The sequence below is a fragment of the Pan troglodytes genome, chromosome 3 (assembly GCF_028858775.2).
Source record: "Pan troglodytes isolate AG18354 chromosome 3, NHGRI_mPanTro3-v2.0_pri, whole genome shotgun sequence".
Classification (NCBI taxonomy): Eukaryota; Metazoa; Chordata; class Mammalia; order Primates; family Hominidae; genus Pan; species Pan troglodytes.
Genome location: NC_072401.2, coordinates 56,794,015 through 56,813,220, shown reverse-complemented (window position 1 = coordinate 56,813,220; position 19,206 = coordinate 56,794,015). Strand labels below are relative to the sequence as shown.

General features: G+C 37.4%; 1 long non-coding RNA gene across 1 annotated transcript in view; it reads left to right on the top strand.

Annotated features, from left to right (window-relative positions):
- Positions 1-19,206, top strand: part of LOC107974297 (uncharacterized) — a 99,594-nt gene that overhangs the window by 42,931 nt on the left and 37,457 nt on the right. The window contains exon 2 of the long non-coding RNA XR_010156574.1: positions 5,721-5,842. This is a non-coding gene — a long non-coding RNA (uncharacterized LOC107974297). The remainder of the gene's footprint in view (positions 1-5,720; positions 5,843-19,206) is intronic.

Sequence of the window (19,206 nt, the reverse complement as noted above, 5' to 3'; positions counted from 1 at the left end):
GGCCATCATGGGAAGTGGGGGTCAGACATACCTCATTATACCTCTCCAGCATTAACATCAACACAGATCTTTAAGTCTGATAAGAATCATTTACAATCTATTCTCTCTGAAGCCTGCTACCTGGAGGCCTCATCTGCATAATTAAACTTCGGTCTCTACAACCCCTTATCTTAACCCAGACATTTCTTTCTATTGATCCCAGGTCTTTAGATAAACTCAACCAATTGTTAACCAGAAAATTTTTAAATCTGCCTATAAGCTGGAAGCCCCCACCCTTCGAGTGTTCCCACTTTTCTGAACCGAACGAGCGTTATTTCTTAAATGTATTTGATTGAAGTCTCGTGTCTCCTTAAAATGTATAAAACCAAGCTGTGCCCTGACCAGCTTGGGCACATGTTCTCAGGACCTCCTGAGGGCTGTGTCATGGCTATGATCACTCATATTTAGCTCTGCATAAATATCTTCAAATAAAAAAAGAAAATCAACAAAAACATTAGAGTTAAACTACACACTAGACCCTAAACTCCTAATTGACATTTACAGACTATTTTACCCAACTGCTACAAAACACACATTCTTTTCATGAATAATGGAACATTCTCCAAAATAGATTATATCTTCATCCACAAAACAAATCTCAACAAACTTAAAAAAGTGGAAATCATATCAGATATCTTTTCTGATCAGAATGAAATAAAACTTGAAATCGATAATAAGAGGACCCTTGGAAACTACACAAACACATGGAAATTAAACAACATGCTCCTGAATGACCACTGGACCAATGAAGAAATTAAGAAGCAGCTAAAAAATTTATTGTAACAAAATAGGATTATATTATACTAAAATCTATGGGATACAGCAAAAGTCATACTAAGAGGGAAGTTTATGGCAATAAACACCTATATCAAAAAGGTAGAAAGACTTCAAATAAACAACCAAACAACGCACTTCAAGGAACTAGAAAAGCAAGAGCAAACCAAACCCAAAATTAATAGAAGAAAAGAATAATGATCAGGCAGAAATAAATGAAAGTGAGACTAAAAAACAATACAGAAGATCAATGAATCAAAAAGTTGTTTTTCTGAAAAGATAGATAAAATTGACAAGCCTTTAGTCAGACTGTGAAAAAAGAGAAGACACAAAATCAGAAATGAAAAAGGAGACATAACAACTGATCACGGAAATACAAAGAATCATTAGAGACTATTATGAGCAACTAGGTGCCAACAAATTGGAAAACCTAGAATAAATGGATAAATTTCTGCACACAACCAACTTACTAAGATTGAGCTATGAAGAAATAGAAAACTTCAACAACCAATAACAAGTAATGAGATTGAAGCTATAATAAGTCCTCATCTGGCTAGGTGTGGCAGCTCATGCCTGTAATCCCAACACTATAGGAGGTTGAGGCAGGAGGATTGCTTGAGGCCAGGAGTTCTAGAACAGCCTGGGAAATATAGCAAGATCCCATCACTACAAAAAATGAAATACAATAAAAATTAGCCAGGCACTGTGGCATGTATCTATAGTCCCAGCTACTCATGAGGCTGAGGCAAGAGAATTGCTTGAGCCCAGGAGTTCAAGGCTGTAGTGAACTATGATCATGCCACTCCTTTCCAGCTTGGGCAACAGAGCAAGACCCTGTCTCAGAAAAATTAATAGTACTACAAAGCTATAGTGACCAAATCATCATGGCATTGGTATAAAAACAGACACATAGGCCAATGGAATGTAATAGACAACCCAGATATCAATCCATGAATTTACAGCCAATGCATTTTCCAAAGAGGTTGCAAGAACATATGACAGAGAACAGACAGTTACTTCAATAAATGGTGTTGGGAAAACTGGATAACCATATGCAGAAGAATGAAACTAGACACACTCCAACATATACAAAAATCAAAATGAATTAAAGACTTAAATTCAAGACATGAGACTATGAACCTTCTATTCAAAAAACATTGGAGAAATGCTCCAGGAGATTGGTCTGGATAAAAATTTTTTTTGTGTAAGATATCAAAAGCATAGGCAACCAAAGCAAAAATACATGGGGTCACATTAAGCTAAAACACTTCTGCACAGCAAAGGAAACAGTCAACAAAGTAAAGAAACGACCCACAGAGTGGGAGAAAATATTTACAAACTATCCACCTGACAAGGGATTAATAACCAGAATGTATAAGGAGCTCAAACAACTCAACAGAAAAAAAAATCTGATTTAAAAATGGGCAAAAGTTTCTAAGAGATATTTCTTAAAAGAAGATATACTAATAGCCAACAGTATATAAAAAATGCTGAACATCACTAATCATCAGAGAAATGCAAATCAAAACCACAATGAGATATCTCATTCCAGTTAGAATGCATTTTATCAAATGACAGGGAATAGCAGATGCTGGTGAGGATGTGGAAAAAGGGGAATCCGTGTACACTGTTGGTGGGAATGCAAATTAGTATAATCACTATGGAAATCTGTATAGAGGTTCCTCAAGAAACTAAAAATAGAACTACTATATGATCCAGCAAGTCCACTACTGGGTATGTATTTGATAGCAACAGGAGACAGGCAAAGTTCCTAGGCAGACAAGGATGGGTCCCTGGTGAAACCTGACCTTCAAGCCAAGGACAACCTGAAGCCTGAAAACTGAGCTGCTAGGTCTGGGTAGAGTCCACCACCAGAGTGAAAACGTCCTCAATGCCTTTTGGCCAACTGGAATGGTGCTTTTTCCAGGCCTGCCCATGGATCAATCAGCATGCACTCCCCCATTCTGAACCCATAAAAACCCTGGACTCAGTCTCACAAATGGCTACCCGCTTTGGGCCCCTTCTCACACAGAGGGCTACCCACTTTGGGTCCTCTCGTGTTGAGAGCTTTTCTGTTGCTCAATAAAATTATTTTCTGCCTTGCTCACTCTCTGGTGTCCACCTACCTTATTCCTCTTGGTCTCAGGACAAGAACCTGGAACCCATCAAATGGTGGGTACAAAAAGAGCTGTAACATGCACTCCTGCTCATCGAACTAGGGGTGTGAAAAGACTGCTGGGCATCACACACCCTAGTTTGCTGAACTGCAGGCAGCAGAAACGAATGTGCTGTAACACGCCCTTGTCCTCCAAGCTGTGGGCAGCGGGGAGAGCTATAACTAGCCTCCATTCACCTAGCTGTGGGCTGCAGGGAGAGCTGTTACATGCCCCCATCCACCAAGCTGCGGGCAGTGGAGAGAGCTATAACATGCCCCTGTTTGAGTAGCTGCAGGCGTGAAGAAGCGAAGCAGTTAGGCGCCATTCCCTCCTGGCTGGCTCGCCGAACTATTAATACAAAACCTACAACATTTCTTGGGGGCTCAGACCTCAGGACTCCCCGGGCAAAAGCTGTAATGCCCCTTGGGGCTCCGTGGTTGCCAGCATCGCTGAGCTTTTGGACACCACCAGATTCCCCTCATCTAGACTCCGGCAACCAACGTGAAAACCTTCCACGGCACTCCCGGTCCAGCTGTAGGCTGATTGCGGAGTTCCTGTTCAGGTGTGGGATGTGTGAGCCAAATGCAGCCTGCCGAGCTGAGGGGGCAGAGTGAGGCCTGCAGGCCCGAGCCAGTCCCTGGGCAGAGGTCACGGCAGCCGCAGAGATTTCTGGCTGGTGAAGTGCACAAAGGAATCCTGTAACATACTCAAAAGAAAGGAAATCAATATATCCAAGAGATACCTGCATTCCCATGTTTATTGCAGCACTGTTCACAATACCCAAATTATGGACTCAACCTGAGTGTTCTTCAGTGGATAAATGGATAAAGAAAATGGGGCGTGCGTGTGTGTATATATGTATATATATACACACACACAATGGAATATTATTCAGCCATAAGAAAATGAAATCTTGTCATTTGCAGCAACATGAATAGACTGGAAATCATATTAAGTGAAACAAGCCAAGTACAGAAAGACAGATATCACATGTTCTGGCTCATATTTGGGAGCTAAAAAAGTTGATCTCATAAAGATAGAGAACAGATTGTTGGTTACTAGAAGCTAGGAAGGGTAGTGAGGAGAAGAGGAAGGAGAGAGGTTGGTAATGGGTCGATTTGATAGGAGAAATAAGACCTAGTGTTTGATATATCAGTAGGGTGACAGTTTAAAATAATTTGTTGTATATTTTAAAATAGCTAGAAGAGAACAATTTGAATGTTTCTAGCCTAAAGAAAAGACATATTTAAGATGATACATCTTCTAATTACACTGATTTGCTCTTTAAAAATTATATGAATGTATTACATTTTCACATGCATCCTGAAAAAAGTATATACCTCCTATGCATCAATAGAAAATTAAACTAAAAGACTGGACAGTAAAGAACGGATTGACAAAGACTATGGTATTTATCTGGCCTTTGAAGGCTGGTAGGGCATATCATGATGGTAGGACACAAGAAATGTTTCTATTCTCTCTCTCTCTCTCTTTTTTTTTTTTCTATAATCCAATCTCTTTTCTGCAGCCACATATTTTTCTTTTCTTTTTTTTTTCTGTTCTTTCTCTTCTTTTTTTTTTTTTTTTTTTTTTTTTTGAGACAGAGTCTCCTTCTGTTGCCCAGGCTGGAATGCAGTGGCACCATCTGGGATCATTGCACCTCCGCCTCCCAGGTTCAAGCAATCCTCCTGCCTCAGTCACCCAAGTAGCTGGGATTACAGGCGCCTGCCACCATGCCTGTCTAATTTTTGTATTTTTAGTAGAGACAGGGTTTCACCATGTTGGCCAGGCTGGTCTTGAACTCTTGACCTCAAGTGATCTGCCTGCCTTGGCCTCCCAAAGTGCTGGGATTACAGGCATGAGCCACCACGTCCAGCCAACAGCCACGTATTTTCAAACCTGAGCAGAATCCAATTGCTTTTCTTCTTAAAATCCTCAAACTGCTTTTCATTTCTCCTGGTATGAGGTTGAAAATTCCTTAAAGAAGCCAGGCGCAGTGGCTCATGCCTGTGACCCCAATGCTTTGGGAGGTTGAGGCCTCCTCAAGCGATCAGGAGGATCACATGAGGACAGGAGCTTAAGACCAGCCTGGGCAACATATAAGACCCTGTCTCTACAAAAATTTTTTAAAACATTAGCCAAGCAGGGTGGTGCACACCTGTAGTCCCAGCTATTCAAGAGTCTGAGGTGGGGGATCCCTTGAGCCCAGGAGTTTGAGGCTGCAGTGCGCTATGATCGAGGCACTGCATTCCAGCCTGGGGGGACAGAGACTCTGTCTCTAAAATAAACAAACAAAAAAATTTCTTAAAGAATCTTTTGACCTGGATCCTGCTCCTTTTCTCTGGCCTTATCTCTCATTCCTCAGCTATATTGAATTTCTCCGTTTCCCGTAATTATCATGCTAATGTATTCCTGGGCCTTTTCACACATAGCTCTTCTTCTGTAGACGGCTCCTTTCTCCTATCACCAAGCTGACTTCTACTTACATTTTAGGGTTTCTTCTTCTAGGAAACTGTTTCTGATAATGTAGTTGCCTCTTTTGTCCCTTTCATAACATCCTGAACTTCCCCTGGAATAGCACCCGATTTTGTTTTAATTTTTTGTTTTCCTGTTTCAGAGTAAGCTCCCTAATAGCAACATCTAACATTTGTGGAGGGCCATGTGCCAGAAACTGCTTTATGCACTTAACATGCATTCTTTCCTTTAATCTTTACAACAAACCTATGATGCTTTATTGTTCCTTTTCGACAGATAAGAAACAGAGGCAAATGCAGGTTGAGGAACCTCACAGTAAGGGATAAAACGCATATTTTAACCTGATCTGCCTGATTCTGGAGCCTGCACCATCATTCCATTGTCGTGCTTGCCACATGGTAAGGATTTAACAGACATTTATTGAATGAATGAATTTGGTAAACCTAACCAGGATAGAAGAGGAGCACTCAGGATTATTGGAAACAAAGTAGGAAAGTTAGGCCCAGATATGGAGACTCTAGGACCCTGAGAAGTAGTTTAGACTGGAGGTGGCTGGGAATAGGGATTCATCATTGATAACATTTTTTAAAGAAGATTAGATTGGCAACAGTTCGTATAACTTCTACACAGCTCTTTCTATCTCAACCTTCAACTTGAAATTAGAATATGTAGAAAAGGGCATAATGAAACATTTATGAAAAAATATTATTTTAATGCATAAACTTTAAAGGCTGAAATTTTTTTAACTGAAGATCATATATTCATAAATAACAAAAAGTGTATATTTTTTTCAGATAATTTTATGGCATGACCATTAAGATTTTATATTTTAAAAACAAGAATAGATGTTTAAAAAATGACTTACTTTCCACAGGATATTTAGGGGCAAATCATGTCTTATTGAGAATTTAAGTTACAGGTGCTTTATCAAAACTCTTTTAATTTTTTTTTTGCAGATTTCTCTTTTAAAAATCTTTTCTTCAATCAGGGTTTTAGGGATTGTGTAAAACCCAAAATAAGAAAATCAACTATGTCAATCAGTAACTTGTAATGCTTTCTGCTGGTTCCATGTTCACAAGACAAATACAGTTATACATCTTAACAACAAGGAGACATTCTGAGAAATGTGATTTTTGTCATTGTACAAACATAATAGAGTGTACTTACACAAATTTAGGTGGTATAGCCTACTACACACCTAGGATATATGGTACAGCCTATAGCTTCAAGACTACAAACCTGTACAGCATGTTTCTGTACATGAATGTTGTAGGCAATTGTAACACAGTGGTAAGTATTTGTGTGTATCTAAACATATGTAAACATAGAACAGCTACAGTAAAAATACAGTATTATTATCTTATGGGACCACTATGATATATGAGGTTCATTGTTGACCAAAATGTTACAAGGGGCATGACTGCAGTACTTTTTGTTGCAAACAAAGCCATCTATTGGCCCAAACAACTTACTGAAAAACTATATTGTTTATCTCTAGGTGTGAAATTCCACCTTTAACTATGTTGAGGATGGTCCAGACTTAAAAATCATTGCCCTCCAAGGTGATTTGGCTACACCGGGTAAATTCCAGGGATTATTTAAACATAGTCATGGTTAGACTCAGTAATATTGTAGACATCATAATATTTCACTTCTTTTTCCACCTCCCAGGCTCAACCCCATTTTTACTCCTATTACTCTAAAGAGTGATAAATTGCAGTAATATCTCCCTTTTTAAATTCTCACCCCAAAGTGCCTTAATTATTTTAGAGTTTAGGGTCTCTTGTTATTCTATCATGTATTTTTCTCACTTACCTTTTCTGCAGGCATGAACTATGCCACTTATGCACATTGTGACAACTTAGAGACAAGCATGAGTTTTAGTGACATAGAAGAAACCAGACTAACAGGAAAAGACTTGCCTGCATAGTTGAAAGACTCTCTTTGTTGCCCTGGGCAGCATATATCTAAATCTATACATTCCTGTTTTTAGAACATGGGAATACAAGGATCGGAAGATATACAAAATCATACCTTACACTGCAGAATGTCTAAGTTTGATCAGAACATAGCATAGAGTTTTTTATCTGAAATGGTAGAGCATCTTCTATCTTGGAAGTGAAAACAGTAGTCATTTACCTATAATACAAGAAATGCAATTTATGTTTTCACTTATATGCTATAAAAAGTTATATGACTGTTTTATTCTCATTATCTCTTGTTCCCTCTCTTCTTCTCTCCCTCCCCCGATTTTTCTATCTGTAGAGTTTGATAGGTGATACAAGTAATAGAAAGAATTTACCATCCTTTCAAGAATATTATCTTTAACATATTTCAATATGTCTAATTTTAGTTTGGGGATAATTATATATATATATATTTAACTTTTTTCGAGACAGAGTCACTCTGTTGCCCAGGCTGGAGTGCAATGGCATGGTCTTCGCTCACAGCAGCCTCCACCCGCTGTTCCCTGCTCCCTTCAAGTGATTCTCCTGCCTCAGCCTCCTGAGTAGCTGGGATTACAGGCACGCACCACCACACCCAGCTAATTTTTGTATTTTTAGTAGAAACTAAATTTCACCCTGTTGGCCAAGCTGGTCTTGAACTCCGGACCACAGGTGATCCATCCGCCTTGGCCTCTCAAAGTGCTGGGATTACAGCTGTGAGCCGTTGCACCAGGCCTAGTTTGGGGATAATACTGAGATGCAAAATAATTTAAGCAACCAAAATGTAATATATATTATGATATGATATGATATATATTCAGAAGAAGAAGCCTATAAAGATCCAGTCTACATAAATAACTTTGGAGAGTCCTGTGGAGAGCACTTCAAAGAGATAGCCAATAATTCCCTACAACAACTAAAATTGAGCTGTGCTACTTCAATAGGGATAGACAGACTATGCATATTAAAACCCAATAAACAGAGAAAACAGATAATAGTTTTGAATGTAAGCATCAATCAAAATTCATAAAAGAGGAAGTTTTGATTTTAAGCATTGGTTATAAATTGAGCTGCTTCTTTCAAGGACAACTCTATGTAGTATATAGTAGAATATGAGGTAATAGGGCTTGATTCATTATTCAGGATGGTTGAAAAATCTACTATGGAACACTGGAGAGGGAAGCTGACTATATGTAATACTTTATTTTAATATATTACAAATCTGGTATTTTAATGAGGAAGATATTTAAAAAATAAATATAAAAAAATTAAATGGTTTGTCCACAATTTGAAAAGGTTTATGACATTAAAAATCTGAATATTTTAAATTAAAATAATTAATTGAAAAAATATTAGCCTCAGTATTGACAGAAACAATATCTATGTCATAAAAGAGTTCATACAGTGATTAGCTTAATACCATCTTAAAAAATAACAGACTATTTGATTTATTTAACAAAAAGTTAATAATGAGATTAATAATGTTCAGTTTCAATAGTAATTAAAATATAGTTTAAAATAAGATACTTTTATTCCTATTAACATGGCAAATATTTCAGAAAAATAAAATGACTAATGTTGAGGTTAATATGAAATTGTTATATTTACTGACGTCAGTATAGACTGCTCAAACCATCTGTGAAGTTATTAGGCAGTAAATATAAATAGTTACACAGGATCCTCTCCCTTTGATTTTCTAATATGGGAATTATATAAATTCTTGTGAAAAATGTCAAAGAAGAAAAAATATATGCATTATTATTTCATAGGATGGGGAAGGAAAATTATAAATGGCCAATAATAGAGAATTGCTTAAATAAATTGTGATGCAGAAACTCAGTGGAATATTATGCTGCCATTTGTAGGAAATATTTGGGATACATGAAGCACAGTGGTGTTTAGCTGGGTATGATGGCTCATGCCTGTAATATTTGGATACATGAAGGACAACAGAGGTGTTTGGCTGGGTGTGGTGGCTCATGCCTGTAATCCTAGCACTTTGGAAGGCTGAAGATGGCAGAACACTTGAGGCCAGAAGTTCAGACCTCTCTCACCAACATGGCAAAACCCCAGCTTTACTAAAAATATAAAAATTAGCTGGTCGTGGTGGTGCTTGCATGTAGTCCCAGCTACTCGGGAAGCTGAGGCATGAGGGTTGCTTGACCCTGGGAGGAGGAGGTTGCTGCAGTGAGCCGAGATCGTGCCTCTGTACTCCAGCCTAGGTGACAAAGCAAGACTCTGTCTCCAAAAAAAAAAAAAAAAAAAAAAAAAGTGGGGTGTTTCTCAATAACTAAGTTTTAAGAAAAATTATATATATACTTTTTTTTTTTTTTTGCAAGAGGGAGGCAGTAAAATCAAAGCATACTGGTGGGTTAAGGTAGAAGAGAGAGAATGGCTCCCAAGCACAAAGTATAAAACTGTAACCAGAATGAATTTACTGGCACATTCAGTGAAAGAATGTGTCAATTAAGGACAAGGTTGCCAAACAGTGGAAACAACAACAACAAAAAAGAAGAAGTCTTTAAGACAAAACAGGTGTGCCCATCCAGCACTGACTAGGACTTTATCTTGCTTTGAAGTGCTTGAAGATATTATGGGAATAGGCATTCAAATTATATTAGAGACTCCTTTTGTTTGGAGGCCAAATTGATCAGCCAACCTCCTTATTATTAGACATCCATGTGGCTTGCCTAGAGGGAGAAAATGTGATAGGTCAAAGCAAACACAGGGAGGTAAGCTTGATGGGCATACTTCTCAATGTAAATTTATAAATTGCTGTTTTAGTTTCATCATTTTTCAGTCTCTTTGAGGCTTGCTAAAATTGATATCCATGAGTTCTATCAATTCTGGGACAGAGAACAAATTGTGTTCTGTAAGGATGGAGGGACAGTGAGGAATTTGCCAAGGTAAGTGGCACCTTGTGTATGGCACCTGGCCTTCCGCAGGTGATACACTTTCTCATTTATAGTCTCTGAATGTCTGTACATTGAGATGTTAATTATGCATCCATGTGGCAAGTAGAAAAGCATTTTTGGTATAATTTTAGTGAAAAAGCTAAAGCATAACATTTTGTCTATTATGAAAGCAATAATTTCAACTACACATGAATATGGGCACAATAATAAGGAAACAAGGGAAAAGAAATAGTGATTGAGTTAGTGATGGGCATGCCAATCATATTTCTTTTTCTTTACTGCCATTTTGTTTGTTTACTTCATAAAAATCAGAAGAATAAAGGCAAATTCAGTGTTATATGGATATAAAATTTTATAATAATGATATTTAATAATATAAATTAATACAAATAATAGCATATTTGTAATAATAATTGAATGATAAAATAGACATTAAGCAATAGTAATTTTGGAAGTATTTCATCTCTAATTGGCCCATGAATCAGTTATGGCTAGTACATGGTAGCTGAGAAAACTCATTTAAAATGAAGATGCAATAGCCACATAACTATATATCTCATTCCCAAAAGAGTATTTTCTGGACCCGTGGCTTTCCAATTCTTGGACAAGTGAAATCGTATTGAGCATTGAGTCATCTTCTAAACATATTGAAGACTTCAAATAATCTCTGTTAAGTTACTTTGTAACAAATCAACAAATACAATGGCCATCTATGTTTTCAATTTTCTTTCTAACAAGCAGACCAATCTATTGACTTACTGTTTTTCTGTTTCTTTTTACTAAACTATTAGAGTAACTTTAAAAACCTTTTTTCCCCTTGCATCTCCTAGCAACCAAATTCAAATTTATAAGAAATAAATTTCTTATGGAGGCGCTTATAATTAAGAGGCTTAACACATTATGATTTCCACCTAAACCCTTGGTGGTTAAAGGTTTTTATAGAGTATCATGATATATGATTTAAATGTAAAAAAGGAATTTTTTGTTGAGGACTACCAGTGTTGGACTTGTAGTACAAAAGAAAGTCAAATGTGAATATTACCCAAATAAAGATTCGAGATTTAAATTTTAACCTTAAGTATTTAAGTAATTTCACTCAAATAGTGATTTAATATAAGCAGAAGTGTTATCACTGCGATTCTCTGCTCTCCTTTGTGTGTTCCATCTTTTCTTCTAATCTCTCTTGTCTTTTCACCATACTGAGTCAGTTTAGTGCTAGTCTGCACCTCCCTCTAGAGTATGAAAATAGCAGTTACTTTTCACATTTTGAGGCAGAAATACTCTTCCTCAGAGGAACTTGATTAGTGCCTCCACAGTTCTGCTTTTCAGGGTTCAGCACCAGATTCTATTTTTGTCAGCAGTCCTCTTTGTCCTACCGGCTGGCGTGGAAGCTGAAGAAGCCACTGAATCTGAGTCAGGCCCTGCTTGACACATTTAGAACAATTTCTCTGAGATAACAGTAAACAACAGAGAATTGTGACCTATGAAGTTAAAATAAACTGAAGCAGCTCTCTAGAAAAGTGAGGAGACAGTAAATAAGGCATGAAATAAGGAATGAATGTTGCTAATTGCGTCTATGGGTACATCATATCTCCAGTCAACCTTCAAAACACTTTGAACTCAAATAAGGTGTAACAATTTGGTTAGTTTCTATGCTCCTCATTCATAACATGCAAAAATGTGAATTCAGAATTAGTGAAGATTGTCTGCTTTTTGCTTGTTTCTAGAAGCATTTTATTGTGCAGTGAGTTTTACCTCAAAGCTCTGGGATTTATTTGCAGGGATATATATATATACACACATGTGTATAGCATAGGCCAACATAAATAGACAGAGATAGACCAAATCTCAAGAGATTAAAGAAGATATGTAGGACAAAACACTCTTAAATATACCAACCTCCCACCTCCATTCTCAAATACATGCACGTCCTTGGTTGTCTTTCCTTTACCCCTACTTTTTTGGGAATACATGTAAAGAAAACAAAAAGAAAGAAAAATATAAACCTGTTGTAAAATACAAATAGGTATCAAAGGAAGAGCTGAGTTTAAAAATACAGAGATTACTACCGATAAAATGCATAATTTTGGATACCAGTGGTTTCACCTACCAAGTTGATGGAAAAAAATGCATTTTGCAATAAGTTAAGGAAATACATTTGAGGAGCCTTATACAAAAACCGTTTCCACTGTCTCTAAACAGTTTTTAAATGATTCATGTTAAAATACTTCACATATGCTCTGACTCATATAGTCTTGAGCTAACATTCTTTTATCAGCTGGATGTTAATGCAAAGTTAGATTATATTAACTTTTATTTTAAGCATCACATTATATTTTAGTTCTTTGTGAGCCTGGAATCCACTAAAATCTGCCAATCTTTGTCACATAATCGTTATCCTATAACTCTGAGATTGAATTTTTGAACCTAAGAATGGAACTTTTTATTAATGACTGCCAAGTTTTATCTCATTTACTTCACTTCTTTATTCTAGTCAATTGAGGCAATCATTTTGAATCTTGGCTGTCATTGGTCATATTATTTACTGCAGGAGTTATAAAACTTTCTCTGTAAAAAGCTAGTAAATATGTTAGGCTTTGTGGGCTATGGATCTTTTTTATGTAGTATTCCTTTTCTTTTATTAAATAAAATACAAACAATTCTTTTAGTTGTAAAAACCATTCTTAGCTCAAGGGCCATACAATGACAAGCCTCAGACCAGATCTGGCCCACAGGTTGTAATTTGCCAACCTATGGTGAACTGTATTAGTTATCTGTTGCTGTGTAACAAATAGCCCTACCATTTAGTGGCTTAAAATACAAAATATTTTATCTAACATGTGGGTCTGGAATCCACGGCATTGATTTGTCTGGGTACCTCTGCCTTGAGTTCTTTCCCAGGATATAATAAAGCAGTTCGCTTGGGCTGCAGTCTCATCAGAAGACTTGACTGAAATAGAATCTGCTTCTGAGTTTCTCATGTAGTTATTGGCAGGATACAGTCCCTAATGGACTGTTGGCCAGAGGTCCCCCCTTGCTTCCTTGCCAGGTGGGCAGTTCACAAGTTGGTAACTAGATTACATCACAGTTGGTCAGCAAGAGGAAGAAAAAAGAACTTGCAAGATGGAAGCCACAGGCTTTTTGTAACCTAATTTCAGAAGTGACGCCCATCACTCGTGCTGCATTATATTGATTAGAAGTGAGTTCCTAGGTGCAGTTCACACACAAGGGGAGGGGATTTCACAAAGGTGTGAATACTGGAATGGCAAGAATGACTGGAGCCATCTTAAAGGCTGCCTACAAAACCTATCCACCCAAAATATTCTACAACTTAGAAGAAACAAGTTTTCAATTTGTCCAAGTTTTTGATAAAAACATCCAAGAAGGGGTGTTCATGACGGACTTTTGTGGCATGCTTTTTTTCCCCCAAGATTGATTCCAGTCCATTAATACTATGAGTATTGCTGATTGCCTAACTGCAAATTCTCAGTGGTGCTATCATAAACATTTTGTCATCATATCCTTGGAAATCTTAAGAGACATTTTTGTCAAATTCATTTTAACAATCATGCTGTTTCTGCTTCACTGGACAGGTGAAATTAAGTTAAACTGAGTCTCAAGGACTGTCTTGAAGAATAAAATAAGTCATAGCAGTACTATAGCTCAAATAATGTCATAAATACAGAGAACCAGTTTTATCTGCCTTGTCTCCATGACAGGAAGTTTTAAGGCTGTTTGCATCCTATATGGGCCTCAATTTTTTTAACCAACTGGTAAAGCTACCTTTTCCTCCACTTCCATATATGCTTTTATAGAAAGACGTATATTTTCTTAAGAGATCAAATCAGGGATGAATTGGACTTTACAAATATTGTAACAGTAAATCGCAATCATAATTTGATTCAAGGATCTTTCAAAATTAGAGAATACCAGTTATTGATAGCTGCTATCTAGATAGCAACAATATACCATTACAATGTTTCTACTACTTCAAAAAAAAAGTATAATGCTCTAACCCAAACTGCCAACAAAAGTACTGTCATTTTAAATGCTGTATCACTCAAACTTCAATCTAACAACCTACGTTTTGCAACTCTTTCCCCCTTAAGCAATATAATTATTACTACCCATTGGGTGTATGAGTGACATGCTGCACTAAACAACTGTATTACGATCTTCTCGTTAATTCTTCTTAACAACTCTGGCAGGTAGGTACTATTATTATGTGCATTTTACAGAGATTAAGCAACTTGCCTGTGGTCATCCAGCTAGTAAATGATGAAGCAAAACTTTGAAGCCTAGTAGCCTAAATTGAGCCCTTTCTGTTCAAGCAGAGACACAAATGTAATATTTGTTTATTTAAGAACTGCTAAGGAAACTTTTCCTAGGAAACATGGTTGAATGATTCACATATAGTTAATTTTTTTTCAGTTTGAAGCCACTAGATGGCAACATTTGCAAATTTTGTTTTTCTTTTTACTTAAGGTGGAAAAATAACTCCACAGTATTAGTGACTGGTTTTCTGTGAAGAAATTATTTATCTTTGATTTGCCAAATATAACTATTTTTTGTAGGAAGGTTTTTCAGTGACATAATGATGTAATGTGACCATAGCAGTTTGAAGTGGGACAAAAATTGGAGTGTTATCTGCTATTTCATTTAATTTTTGTTTTACTTTAGTTTGAGGTTGAAGGGAAGTTCCTAGAAACTTAAAATTTCTTCCTGGAGGTCCTCCCTCATGCTACAACACTGCCATCAAGTCCTGTTTGTTTAATATAAAACATGACAAACACTTACTTTTCAGAAAAATAGCGTGCTATAACAAGCTTTAGTGACTTTAAAAATATAATTTGTATTGCCTGGAATGTACCCCTCCTCTTTTACATCATACATTCCTGTGTATCTTTTAAATCCTAACTTACATATGTATCTTTTTCCTCTGTGATGTCCCTTCCACAAGCACAGGCAGATTCTTCTAACAGTACCACCTCAGTCCCATACCATTTGAGGCTTTGATACATTATACATGTCCTAATGATATACATTTGTGTTTATCCTCCCTCTCCTTTGGGAGCACTTCAAAGGCAGTCTTTTAAAAATTCATATATGGAGCCGGCCGCGGTGGCTCATGCCTGTAATCCTAGCACTTTGGGAGGCCGAGGCGGGCGGATCACGAGGTTGGGAGATCGAGACCATCCTAGCTAACACGGTGAAACCCCGTCTCTACTAAAAATAAATTCAAAAAAAATTAGCCGGGTGTGGTGGAGGGCACCTGTAGTCCCAGCTACTCGGGAGGCTGAGGCAGGGGGATGGCATGGACCCAGGAGGCAGAGCTTGCAGTGAGCTGAGATCGCGCCACTGCACTCCAGCCTGGGCAACAGAGTGAGACTGCGTCTCAGAAAAAAAAAAAAAAAATCATATATAAAACTCTCAGTTTCTCAATACCTAAATAAAAAAAATCATATTAGCATATCACAACCTATTTATCTAATCCTCTACCGATGACATTTGATTTCTTTTCACGTTTGCTTTTACATACAATGCTTCAAAAAAGTCTTTGTTTTTGTCTTGCACGTGTGTGAGAATTGCATTAGAAATTCTAGAGATAGAATTTATGCATAATAGGGTACATATGGTGCACATAATTTTAATCACACTTGACATTTGTCATTCATTTTGGCTGCTCGTCAACTAATATGCCTATGTTTTGGGAACTTTCCATTTTATGAGTATGGTGGGAGGCTGACCCTGTTTTCCACTATAAACACTGAAAATGCCAAATACTTGCTTCGTGAGCTTCCTTTGCACCTAGGATGTGGGCACATGGTCTTGTTTCTCTGCTTGAAATTGAGAGGCAATGCATCAGAAGAGAGGACTCTGCACAGCTGTGTTGATTGTTGCAGCAGGACTAAACTTTGTATCAGTAATGGAAGCTATGCTATTGGTGGCATTTAGTACACAGCGCCAGTTCTGTGTGCAGTGCAGGTTGCAACAACTTTTGTTTGCGTGAACTTTTGTTTGGTGAAGGCCACAGTGGGGTTCTCATTAGATCATTTCTATGGTGTGATTTTGAGCATAGTTTTTGGTGCAAAGCCCTGTCCCTAATTGTGTAGGATTCCTAATGATTCTATGAACTACCCCCAAATCCTTGTAATAATGTCCTATTCTGCTTCATCAGTTGAACTTGGTTATTTTTTGTTTCTAGCTAAAAATCCTGACTCTTATAAATTGGTATCAGGAATGGGCTGGAGGTATTGTTTCTAAATAAGCTGAACAGCTAAATAAAAAAGGAATGACATTCTCAAAATTCTAATTTAGGGCATAGATTGAAAACCAGCTAAAAGAATATCTCCTTTCTTGCAGCCACAGGGTTGAGATAGTCAAAGATCAAATTCAAAGTTTAATTATATAGGTTTCCAAATTCCAAACTCAGCTGAATTCACAGTATTGTGTAGTATGTGAAAGTAAGAGTTTGATAATGAAAGAGTAGTGTCCCCCCAAACTAAAATGGGATACATGAAAGGATTTAATTTTATTGATTCAGAAAATACTGATTCCTCTTCATAGAGACTCCCTTGCCTCCAGGAGCGCTTACCTTCATTTGACTCATGAGATTGTTCTTACCTTGCTTTACAACCCTGTCACAACTTTACGTAAGGAAGTCATATTGCAGGAGGAAGCCAGTCCTCTTCTTGCTCTACTCTTAACACTTATTATGTCTAGACCAATAATGAAAACCAGATCCTCAGCTTGAACTTGTATTAGGGGAGTGATATTATAGCATAACCCCCAGGATGATAAAGCTTGTACTTTAAGAAAAATATTATTTTAGTTCAGTGATGAAAAGACGATTTGGTTAATGTATACATATAAATAAGGGAAGAATGTATTTTAAGACATAACTGAAGTTACCAATATGGGTAACCTTGTCAGAAATTAGTCTTTTAATATCCTAGCTTAAACATATGGGAGTAGTTTTAATTGTTTTCTTGTTTGGTTGACTGAAATCCAGACCATAGCTCATATGAACAGAAATGGACCTGCTCTAGAGAAGAAAAGATATTAATAAAAGAATTAAAAGACTTGGGTAGAAATCTTAAGGTAGAAATAGTGGATTAGTTTGTTGTTTGCATTCTGCTCTCCTCACTCTTAATAAAATCCCTCAAGAGGGTTCAAGAGATAACCTCTTCACCAAATCTGTTAGAAATAGATTAGACAGTAGTCTGGGTGCAGTGGCCCACTTCTGTAATCCCAGCACTTTGGGAGGCCAAAGCAGCAGGATGACTTGAGGCCAAGAGCTTGAGGTCAGTTTGGACAATATAGTAAAACCTTGTTTCTGTTTTAAAAAACAAACAATTTGAGAGTCTTTCTGAGCTACCTGTGGCTCAGGTAGCTGCCCAATAAGCAACAACAAGAAATACATCACATGGGCATTGTGGCTCATACCTATAATCCCAGCACTTTGGGAGGCCGAAGCAGGAGGATTGCTTGAGGCCAGGAGTTTGAGACCAGCCTAGGCAACATAGCAAGACCCCCATCTCTATGAAAAATATAAAATTAGCTGGGCATGGTGGCTTGTGCCTGTGGTCTCAGCTACTTGAGAAGCTGAAGCAGGAGGATCACTTGAGCCCAGGAGGTTGAGGTTGCAGTGAGCCAAGATTGTGACATTGCCTTCCAGCTTAGGCAACAGAAAAAGACACTGTCTCAAAAAAAAAAAAAAAAAAAGAAAGAAAAAAGAAAAAAGAAAGAAAAAGTAGAAAACAAATGAATTAGGAATACCTCTTGAAGGCACCCTTAATTTCAGTGAGAATGTGAAGATCCTAGGTTGACAGAAATTAGAGTACTTAACTACTAAGGCAAATTGGCGTGATTACCATAATTATAGACCATAAATCCCTGACCATTAGTCCGGATAACTACTTGATCTGAGCTGATCATGATGAACCACATGTTATCCATTAAAGTACCAAGTTAGTCATGCCCAGTAGCAGTCCACTATAAAAAGGAAGTAATATATGTGGAACTGAGCCGGAGAATATCTAGAGGCACGAGAAGGATACATGTGTATATGATTCATATTCTGAGTGTGCTACTTGTGATGCATTGTCATTTTTCTCTCAACTTCATTTATGACCTCATGGCAAGTTACCTATGACCTAAATCTCTGACCTTGGTTAACAGATGAGTCAGCATAATTTGCTGGCACTAGGTGAAAGTAGACTACCACCTCCCTACAAACCTAATCAGGGTTAGCTCTTAAGGACCATGAAAAATGAATTCCTCTTGATAGGTAGAATTTTGAATATCCCAGGTAATTTTCCAGTTATCATGAAAACCATAGCCTGGATCAAGAATCTATGCTCATTTATGGTGACTGGCTAATGGAACTAGAGGGAGGAAGATTAGAGTCTTAGAAACAAGGAGTTTGAAAAGTAAAATACAAGGATAGATGTCTTCCTATGGATCCAGAATATGAGAATATTGTCCCAAATGAAAGCGCGTCAAAAAGTCTTTACCATGGAAGAAGCTCTTAATAATCAAAGAGGCTGGCAGTTAGCCTCTATCTATGACCACACCATTGCTTTCTTAATAGGCTCATTAAAAAATGCCAATCTTGCAGGGATGGAGGCCATGCATGGACTCAACAACATCAATTTTTACTCCTGAAGGCTTGCCAACAGCAGGAACTTATCCTCAATCTTTTATGTGACATCTCCATTCGTTTTCTATTGCTGCATAAAAATTATCACAAAATTAGCCATTGGTAACAAAACGCATTTATTACTTCACAGTTTCCACGTATCACAAGTCTGGACATGGCTTAGCTGAGTTCTTTGCACAGGTTCTCGGAAGACTGTAATCAAGGTGCTGGCCATACTGGCATTCTTGTCTGGAGGCTTC